The sequence below is a fragment of the Athene noctua genome, chromosome 2 (genome assembly GCF_965140245.1).
Source record: "Athene noctua chromosome 2, bAthNoc1.hap1.1, whole genome shotgun sequence".
Taxonomy (NCBI): Eukaryota; Metazoa; Chordata; class Aves; order Strigiformes; family Strigidae; genus Athene; species Athene noctua.
In genome coordinates, this window is record NC_134038.1 from 38850966 (window position 1) to 38862069 (window position 11104).

The window sequence follows — 11104 nt, forward strand, 5'->3', positions numbered from 1 at the left end:
ACTCAGAGGTGAGTTATCTAGGACTTCAAGAAAAAGTGAAGTAAGAGAGTCCCCTAATTCCCTATTTAGGCAGTGCCTTGGTAATTTATTCTGCAGATAGCTGTAGCATTTTAAGGCAGTATTCTATCGCTTATCATAAGTTAGCAAACTCACAGTTCTGGTAGCAGGTTTATTCATTTTAGCACAGCCTAATAAGTTACAGCTAAGAATCAGGAAGTTTAGCTTCAACAATATAAGTGCTCTGTCCTATTTCTCAGGTTATTTCACCAGAAACACATTAGGAAACAGGAGTACCATATCTTCTTGGTATGTGCTCCTTGGGAATCAACAGCTGCTTTCAGTCCTCCCCATCAGGTACAACCTTTCTCCAGCACCTAACAGTTCTCTCCATTTGCCTCTCCTTCACAGTTTTGTTAAACAACCACCCTTTGACATCTTCTGTCATCTTTGTTTAAGCAAGCTCTTTCCTGAAATCCCCAACATAGTCCTCAATTCCATCTTGCACCTAAGACCCCATCTATTCTCACCCAAATTCCTGCAAGCTGGCTCCTTACCTACACAGTTCCCAGGAGGGAGGGGATGCAGCAGGGGAGATGGCAGTCAGTAGCCATTTCTTTTTAAAGCTTCATTAATCATCACATAGGATTTATTACCCTGTCTTAGAAGTGTTTACTTAATTGGTGGCTGAGAAAGGTAAACTCTTTCTAAAGTGCTGATGAGTAACTATCTTATCTATCCAGAAAGGAATGTGTGTTCAGTGGTTGAGTTAAAAATCAAAGAATTAAAGCAACAGGCAATCCCAAGAGTAGAGGAATTACAGATTAATGGATGAGAAGACAGAAGTCTCAGATATATTTTTTTTCTGAATGTCACTTACTGGGAGAAAGTAAAAATTCCTAAAAATGTACTTAATTGGCATAAATATTTCACCAATAAAGAAACAAAAACATAAACATGAATGGTATTCTACACATACTAGGTGTAGAAAAAGCCACTAGAAATATTTCCCAATAATTAAGTAAACTAACATTTCAGTAAACTAATAGCTTCATTGTTAACCATTTATCACAGCTGTTCTTAGGGTTTTTTTTTCCCTCCTTATTATAACAAACCCTTTCAGCTGGAAAATACTGAGAGCTGAAACTCAAAGTCTGAACCCATGAGTTTACAGTTGGCTCAAGTCAATCTGAGGGTTGCCAGCAAAGGGGCGGTCCAAACTTTCACTGATTTTTTTTCCCTTTTTTTTTTTTTTTTTTTTCTTAGTTTTCAGTTAAATCAACTTGCTAGGCTGACTCACTCCATGACTGGCATCATTACTAGAGCTGATGCAATGGAAGTTGTGACATCACACCTTTTCAGCAGCAGTAAAGTCTTACATTGTCTTCAGCTCACCACAAAACTGCACCTTAAAAAGTATAAAGGGGCCGGAATACCATACAAGTATGAAGCACAAGTAAATTCTGTGGGAAATAACACAAATTAGGAGAATTAAGACCCCTCCAGACTAGTCTGTGGCTATAGGAGAAGCTGATGTTTGACAGCATATTAAGTATGTTGAAGGCCTCTGCTGCCAGATTTACAGTGCTATGAGTACATGACACAACGTGCTGTTCCCATTGAAACACCCTCTGAAAATTCAATTTGTTCAAAAAAACCTTTGACAGGTTAACTTTGCCCTGGTGAGATGACTGCTACAACAGGCATTGGTTGCCCACACAGCCCTAACCCTCTGTGGTTCAGGCACCGTGTGTTCCTCTGCAACCAGGATAAAAGCAGACAGGCGGCATAAAATCCTCACGAAGCGCTCTGCTAATTTGACAAAAATGTAATCATGTGCCCACACCTGATCCAGATCAAATTTGTACTGCTGGGTGATGTGGCATGGCCCAGAGCCAGCGGTAATGATTGTGGAACCACAGCACTCGGCTAAGGCTTATCCTTCAGATGAATTATCCGTACGGGAAACTGTAAATACAGACTGTGGCCTATTGCTGTGGAAACGGCTTGTGCAGGCTCCCCAGAACATGTCCCGATCCACACAAAAGAGACATAGCGTAACTCCTTGCCAAACCACCTTTCTTTCTACCCTTAGAGGGAGGGTGCTGGGTTAGCCTCTGACTGAGCACATTAAGCAGGGGAAGGAAAAAAAAAAGGAAATTACATGTCTGAGGTTTTTCTTTCGGGCAAGTCTCTTACAAAAATAAAGGAGCGTACAAATGTCTTTGTTTCCCTGCCAACTTTTATAAGAACTAATTAAGACCAAGGAGAGCTTCATTTTCCTGTTTATTTCATACAGAGAACAACTAATGAATTTAACCTATTGATGATTCTGCAGCTGCCTGCTTTAATTTGTGTATGATTGGGAAACAAAAAGTTAGTGTAACAGCAATGAGTTGCCAAAGCTGCAGAGTGGTCACTGGTGTGCGATCCAGCTGTGTGATCAAACTTCAATTAGGCAGCTGTGACAACAGAGCATGGCTGTCCTTCCAAGCAGGAAACCAGTATTAAAATTATGGCTGCTGCTTCGTAGTTGCTTATTTCCAAATCGGCTGATTTGTCCATAATAAGGTGAATAGAATTGTAATGGCATATCTAGGGTGCTGGCATTTATTCCCTGATAAAGAACATCACACACTTTCCAATTTTATGATTTATCTGTTGATCGCAACAGAAAAGTTAGGCCACAAAATTCAGTGGCAATGGCTATCAATAAATGCTTTACCAGAAAACAATATTTGGGGGTAAATATTCACAGGACTTAGCATAGCTTATATTTCTTAGTTCAGGCAAATAGATTACAAGCCATTTATTATATCGAAGAGTCCTGTGGACTTTATGGAAATCATACAGAATTCAATAAAGAATTTTATGGCTGCTATAAAACCTACAAAATAACTTTTAATGTCCTTTTGATTCAGAAGGTGAGATCTCAGACCTCTACAAATCAGCGAGAGAACTCCCGATTGAGATTGACAGAAAATGTGCACCAAATCATTCACAGCTCTTATTTATAAAACTTTCCATAAATTTCTCTATGTGACTGAGTAACCTTATGGGTTTTACTCACATTAAATTCTACAGGGTTTATTTTTCAGAAGTAGGGGGGAGGATGATTCACTTCAGGAGAAGCAAGGTACTTTATTTTCTTGCTTTCCTTAAAAACCAGCTCTTCAAACTTTTACATGTTATTTCAAAGTATTATTTCAAAACAATTTACAAATATTAGACAGGGATTCCCAAACTGTGCTATCCTAGCACCAAGTACCAAAGCTAGTTAGGGATATGGTGTAGTTGAGAACTGTCAATGTTAGGTTATGGGTTGGACTAGGTGATCTTTAAGGTCTTTTCCAACCTTGATGATCTTGTGATTCTGTGATACTTAAGAAGGCACATGCAGAGCTTGGGAACTACTGCTGTCCTGCTGCACCACCCATCCCCAGCCAAGGTTAACCCTGCTTTAGCTCATGCATGAAGCTTTGTACCGTTTTAACAAACGGAAACTAGAATATCGAGTTACAGCTAACTCTCAAAATGCACACTGTTACATGTTTATTATATTCCAAAACCACAAACGTGGAGATGTGAAGCTTTTCCTGGGAAGCTGGGCAAAAGCCTTCTCCGTACAGCAAGCAGAAATTGGCCACCAGCACCCTCTGGCTGGAATGTGGCAGTATTATAAACACTTTAGTGTGTGCTTGGAATCTCTGGCATAGAAGGGGGAAATTATTTCCTGCAGTATGTATGTCATATCAGAGCAGAACAGAATCCATGTTATGTATTACTTGGCAACAGTCAGTATATGCTGCTACTGTTTCTTCACATTGCAATCTCCTTTGCTGGTGCTAGGCACCTGACTTTGTGATCTTTCATCATCTTTTGATGCCACAATTCAAAATAGACAATTTGCAGTAACAGATTTCACCAGTTCTTCCTTTTCTTATTTGCATTTTATTTAAAAGTTGCATGCAATTTAAGTTAATGTATTGTTACCAATTACATACAAAACAATGTTTGTTCCTACATTTGATAATTGAGAACTATAAATAAGTTTGCATGATGTACATTCTGAATTTTTTTCCAAGTAGTGTTTAGAAAGATCTCTTTCTGTAAATAGACAATCATGCATATAGACATGATAACACGACAAGAAAACAAAAATATATCTGAAAATTGAATTACAAAGCAATTATGCTTTGAATTCATATGCCGTTTGGGAGTACATTTTTGGGCTGTGCATTTTTTTTTCATATCTTGCAATAAACCAGTCACTTGTAATGCAAATAGTATTGACTTGCAGTATATATTAGTATTAGTTCTGACTTCTAACAAATTAAATTCTCCCGTTATCTGGGAATTGATTATCTTGGCTACAGATACAATGATGTGTAGTTTGCCCACGGATCATCCAGTTCAAGATCAGCAGCAGTATAACCAAGCTTTCACCAAATTAATCTATTTAGGCCTATTGGTTCTCAAATCTTTGTGCTCTTAATTTGGTCTTAATTAATTAATCTTGAACTGGATGATTTGTGGGCAAACTACATGTAAAGTATTAGGATCTTTCTTTAGAGGCTTTACACTCTTTCTGGCTCTTTAGACAAGTTACAGGTACTGCAGCATATGTTTTTTCTACTTATTTTGTGTAATCATGAATTGAGTGTATAGTAAAACCTCCTGCATACAACTAAGCAGATGTCATGGTTTTCCCTGGTTTTAGGTATCCTATAAAATATGCTGTCTTGCAAGTTTTGAACAATTTGCAAACTAGTATGTTTATTCAGACGTTACACATTTTGGAATGAAATTGCTTAGTGAAGAATTATATTAACAAATACTCAGAGTCCAAGGTAAGATTGAATATTATAAAAGTTGATTATTTTCTGAGGCCTATACTTGTAAAAAGTAGCGTAGAAACTTCTAGTCACGTAATTTAATCTAGAAAACTGCTGACATGGTATTGATTTATGTAGATTTAACTGATGTTCTGGCACATGACTAGAGGGTGTTCTCCATAATCTCAACTCAGCAGAACATGTAAGAACATGCATAAAATTAAGTATATACTTTCTACCACTCATACTTTATGCCAATTAACCCATATTTTTGCCTCAAATTCACAGAATCATAGAATCACAGAATCATTCAGGTTGGAAAAGACCTTTGGAATCAAGTCTAACCATCAGCCCTGCTCTGCAAAGTTCTCCCCTACACCATATCCCCCAACATCTCATACAAACGATCCTTAAACACATCCAGGGATGGTGACTCCACCACCTCCCTGGGCAGCCTATTCCACTGTCTGACCACTCTCTGTTAAAATTTTTTTCCTAACATCCAGTCTAAACCTCCCCTGTTGCAGTTTAAAGCCATTCCTTCTTGTTCTATCGCTAATTACGGGTGAGAAGAGACAAGCACCAACCTCTCTACAATGTCCTTTCAGGTAGTTGTAGAGAGTGATGAGGTCTCCCCTCAGCCTTCTCCTCCTCAAACTAAACAGTCCCAGCTCCTTCAATTGCTCCTCATAGGATTTTTCTCCAGGCCCTGCACCAGCTTCATTGCCCCTCTCTGCACTTGCTCCAGCACCTCGATATCTCTCTCGTATTGAGGTGCCCCAAACTGGACACAACACTCCAGGTGTGGCCTCACCAGTGCAGAGTACAGGGGGACTATCACCTCCCTACTTCTGCTGGCCACACTGTTTTTAATACAAGCCAGGATGCCGTTGGCTTTCTTGGCCACCTGGGCACACTGCTAGCTCATGTTCAGCTGCTTGTCAGTTAGAACCCCCAGATCCTTCCCTTCCAGACAGCTCCAGCCACACTTCCTAAAGCCTGTAGCGATGCATGGGGTTGTTGTGGCCCAATTGCAAGACCTGGCACTTGGCCTTGTTGAAGCTCGTCCCGTTAATGTGGGCCCACCGATCCAATCTATCCAAGTCTCTCTGTAGTGCCTCCCTATCTTCATGCAGATCGACACTCCTGCTTCACTTGGTGTCATCCGCGAACTTACTGATGATACACTCTATGTCCTTAATTCTGCTATGCCTGTCTTGTATCATAAACACGTTACATATATATTCCACATATGTTATATATGCCATATTTATTATCTATTCCACCTGTTACATATTTCAATACGTTACACATACATTCCAAAGAATATCTTTATGTGAGATTCTAAAACTTGATTTTCTAAAACGAACTACTTTTTGAATTATATAGTACCTGAGTAATCCCTTACATAATCGTGATGTACACCATGGTGAGTTTTTACGATACAGATGATGTGGTCTAACTGTGGGCTGACTCAAAAAGGGGCACTCCCATCACCACTTGTGCTGTTTGGCTGTTCCCACTTTTTGGGGGGAAGCTAAGATTCATTTTCTGCCATCTTAACACCCTAAACTCTCTTGGTTTACCCTAGAGCTGAGCATCAGTACTGGTAGAGGCAAAGAGCCAGGAGGACTGAGATAGGAGGGGCATGGCCCCTTTGCACTGCAGCAGCTAGCTTAGCACAGATGTATTTTAAAACCATGTTTCCAGTGCAGTCCCCACCATTAAGAGGCTCAGCCTCTGTGTTTTATGCGCTATCCCCCCCCTCGGCTTTTAAACAAGAGACTTGTCTCTAATTAGATGCAAAGCTGCTTTTAAGAAATTGATTGAAAAATGTTCTCCTAGTACTCAGTCTGGCTTTTATCTGAACATAAAAGTCAGTTTATCAGAGTTAATCCTTTTAGTATGCACTTGTCTTACAAGAACAATTTTCTTTCATTTGGTCAAGACAAAGGAATTCAGGAATTTCTGTAAACTAACCCTCCCATCGCTTAGTTGCATTTTTGTTGACATATTGGCAACATTCCTTACAGTTTTAATTGGATTAAGCACATAGAAATTTAGTGAGTTGTAAATCAGACAGGATTCCAGCTACCTTTTTGCTATTGTTAAAAACAAACGGTCTCGCAAAGAATAAAACTAAATAAAACCAGAGGTAGTCTCTTGAAAGTAATGAAATCTTCTCGCTGCATTTGCTCAGGTAGTTAATGGGAAGACTGGCAGAATGACAGATGTTTTTCCAGACTTTCAAGAAGTCATGCTAATGCTAACCCTGACACATTCTTTCCTTCACAAAGAAATGTCAGGATGCTGCATGGTGGAAAAACATCAGTTGCTGCAAATATTTAAGCCTCTCGCTTCCAAACAATCTGAACGGGATTACCTTGCAGACCCACCAATTAGCTAAAAAGCAAACACAAAAAGATGAAATACCTGATTAATTTTTGATGCAAGCTCAAATATAATGGAGAAACTGAAGTAGTATAGTTGAGCATCTTTTGAAAAGGCAGAAGAAATAACTACTTGGAATATAATGGAGTAATTTAATTTGAATACTAATTAATATACATTTTTACTACTAATGTGATCCTCTGAATGTACTTGTTAATTCTAATTGTAGTTAATATTTATTTCAACTTAACTCTTTTTGTGAAGGAATAATTGCACAAAATGGCACTTCAATAAAATTGAATAGTAAAAAAGCCAAAGTGCAAGAGGAAGGTAGTTGTAAGAGAAAGACTGCTAGGTTCCTGCATGTCATCATCCAAATTATCAGATGTGCAAATGCTGCAAGTTACTCCAGTTACCGTTTCTGATTTACTTCAGCCACCAAAGGGAGACTATTGTTAATGTGTCCTTTTTGTTGCTAGAAATTTTCCAGTAATTTTAGCATATATAAAAAAGCAACTACTCTACATTCACATACAAATAAGCTTCTGCAACAAGGGAGTGTGCTCATCTTTAATATAACCAGAAATAAATTTAAATGTTCTTTGTCTGAAAAATTCTAGTGTTATTAAGAAAGGTCTAATTTTTGCACTTTAAACAACAAACTGCTTTCCTTTAGTTTTTGACAACACCAAACAGTAAGATTAATAAGATGTTGCTTCAGCCCCATTGGTAAGCAGGAAATTTAGCTATTTATTTCACTTTCAGCAGTATTTGATATTCTCAGTTTTAATATCACAAGGCTTCTTTACCATATGCCAATAGGCCAGTAAAGAATCAGATGGGACACCAGGAATCTTTTGAACCTAAATACAGCTTCCAAATCCAAACCTAACTCTCAGTCCCTAGATTATGGGAATACTTACTTAATTAAAAAAAAACAAACAAACAAACAACAAAAACCAGGTCAAAATGGCTTTAAAAAATCCCTGTTAAGACGGTGCTGAAAATTGCACCTTCATGTAAAGAAATCTAGAAAGGATGTGAAATTTAATGAGGTATTTGGCCAACACTTAAAACACAGAAAAAGTTACAAAGCCAAATAAAAATAAACCACTACATTTTCTAAAGACAGAACAGGTGATTGATGCTCTACAGCTTATCACAGAGGCTACCAGGTACTGTACACTCAATGGTATGTTAAGAAATGATTCAGCTGGTGAATGTGCAATGCATTCGTTACGTCTTGTTCATAGGGGTCCAAACCCACTTCCATTACCAACACAAAAAGCTGTGAATTTTCAGCTTCTAATAACACCATTAAACTTGTAAGCTGCACCTCTGAAACTGCACCTGGGGTTCTCATATCCTCCCACTCTGATATTAAAAATATTCTGCGCATCAGCTGTTATTATGCATGTAAAAATGACACAAAGAGAAGCTTTCTCCACAGGCTTATGCTGACACCAACGCCCTTAGTCATTTTAACACTACTGTAATATGAGGATTTTTGTCCAGACAACCATAATCACTGAGAAAACCAGAACTTCAACTCTTGAGACCATTTAAGCTGTGTGCACTCCAGCAAGTTTTCTAGAAATGCATTTAAGAAAGAGTAACAGCATGAAAATAACCACTTTTTCATGCTCTTATTCCCAGTAATATCTTCAGTGGAGTTGCAAAAAGTTGTCTTTGAACCAATATTAAACTTTTGACAGTCTGCAGCTGTGTTCAGAACTGACTTTTGTTAGCCTGTTTCCACAGTCTGTTCCTGTTTCTGGAGGCTATAACTTGTCAGTAAACCTCCAGTCTTAAATGAAGCATGGAGGGGGATTTTTAGGGCTGGAAGCAAAGAAAAACTGAAATCCTCTGGGATCACTCTTTCTAGCTTTCGACTCCAGCTTGCTGGTTTTGGCACAGAATTGATATGGGTTCATTAGCCATTGTCAGCTTAGTGAAATTGAAGTTATTACAAATATAGAAAATATTCTAAATAGTTTTCAAAATAATATTCAAAATACCAGAAATTGAAGCAAAAGCTAACAAGCAGTGTGCCCAAGCAAGTCAAACCAACTTAATACATCTCTCCAACAGAATGACAAAGCCTGTGGTGAATGGGAACGTGGTACACATGACATAGATCATCTTCGCTGACACTGCCCTTCTACACGGTCCACCCTGACACTACCATAAACAAAACCACATATTCCACTTCATGTGATTGACTTCACGGACACGAACCAAAGCATCTAAATTCAGAGAAAGGCTGCACTGTGCTCCTCATTTTCAGTGAAGAGAATGGCAACTTCAAAGAATAACTTGAATAGCCTGCTGTCTTTCCCTTAAATATTGACTATGAAACCAGCCTTAGGCAACTACTCTATAGGTTAAGCCTCTAAAGTTAGGAAAGATGAACGCGGGCCACAGAATAGGCAAAGCTACTGCAATATGGGTGCAAAAATGATGGAAACTGTTCCCAGAAGAGTTAGCAAGGGTTGACAGGATATACTAAATACCGTTCTTCAGGCCTCTTCCAGATCTTGGACTTATTCATAGAACTTTCACTGCTGACCTGACTGTTTTGAGAGCATACTTACTACATTTGCAGATGACAGAGAGCCAGTAAAGACTGAAAGTTTATTGAAGGATGGGACTAGTATTCAATTCTGACCAAATGAAAAAATGGGTTGAGGAAATCACAATGCACGCAGGTAAAGGCAGGTGGAAATTATCCCACTCTACACACCGAGGGGATAGCTAAAAGTTCTGCAGAAAATGGTCTAGGGGTGCAGGGGATGGCAAACCCAACAGGAGTCAAGAATGTTGTATTGCCACAAAAACTCAAACAAGCCCAACGCAGACCCAGGGCAGGGCAGAGGGAAGGGATACACCAAATGGGGACAGGAGTACACTTCAGCTGGGCTGCCAGATGTCTGGAAGTCCCATGGAAAATCCAGTATTCACTTAAATACTACTACTCTGGGTAGAAAAAAAGGATGTATCTGGATATGTGCTACAGAAGTGGCACATGGCAAAACCAATGTGTAATAACACAGTTACTGAGGATGTAACAAATGAAAAGACATTTTTTCTGTCTATAGAAATAACCCTGCTTTTTATATCATGTAACTTCTTCAGATAAGAAAAGCTAAAAACTCTTATGCTTGTCTTGATCAAGTTCCTGTGCAAATAAATATTTTCTGTGCTCTTACGGTGCTTTCAAAGTACAAACATCTTGTGCCTTTGAGGATCCTTATTTTCTGTTTCATACAAGAACATGGGAAAAGCATCCTCTTCTGTTCAGACTGTTCAGTTCTGCCAGTGTTAGCTGGCTGTGCCCCAGAGTTGCACTCCGCGCCGTGTGGTTTAGCCCAGCAGAATGTCTTGCTGGAGTATCTGTGTGATTTCATGCTCTTTTCATAGTAACCAGGAAACTACACTAGCTCCAATTTTATGATCTTTCATCTCTCTGGTTTCAGAAGTGCCACCCTTTGTGCTAAATCTGGCCATCAGCAACGCTTCTTCCTTGCTAGACAGCCCCCCCCCAAATGATAATGATGTGTAAAACACGTTAACTGTAAAAGAATCATTGAAACTTTATTAATGCTTCCTAAATTTGAATAAATTCTGATGTGTGGCCTCTATTAAAGGTTGTACTTGCCATGATAAAGAAGCCACAACACACGGGGCTTACATAGGTGAACTATGGCGCCTCATGATGTCATATGATGCCTTTAAGAAGTGCAGCACTGTGGTGCTCAAAGAACTCCATGGTTTACAAGGAAAACAACTTCATTCAAACAAAATGCTTCAAATGGACACTTTGATGTTGCTATACCTCTATAACGAATAAAAAATGCTGTGAATGAACACTGGTGTTGCTA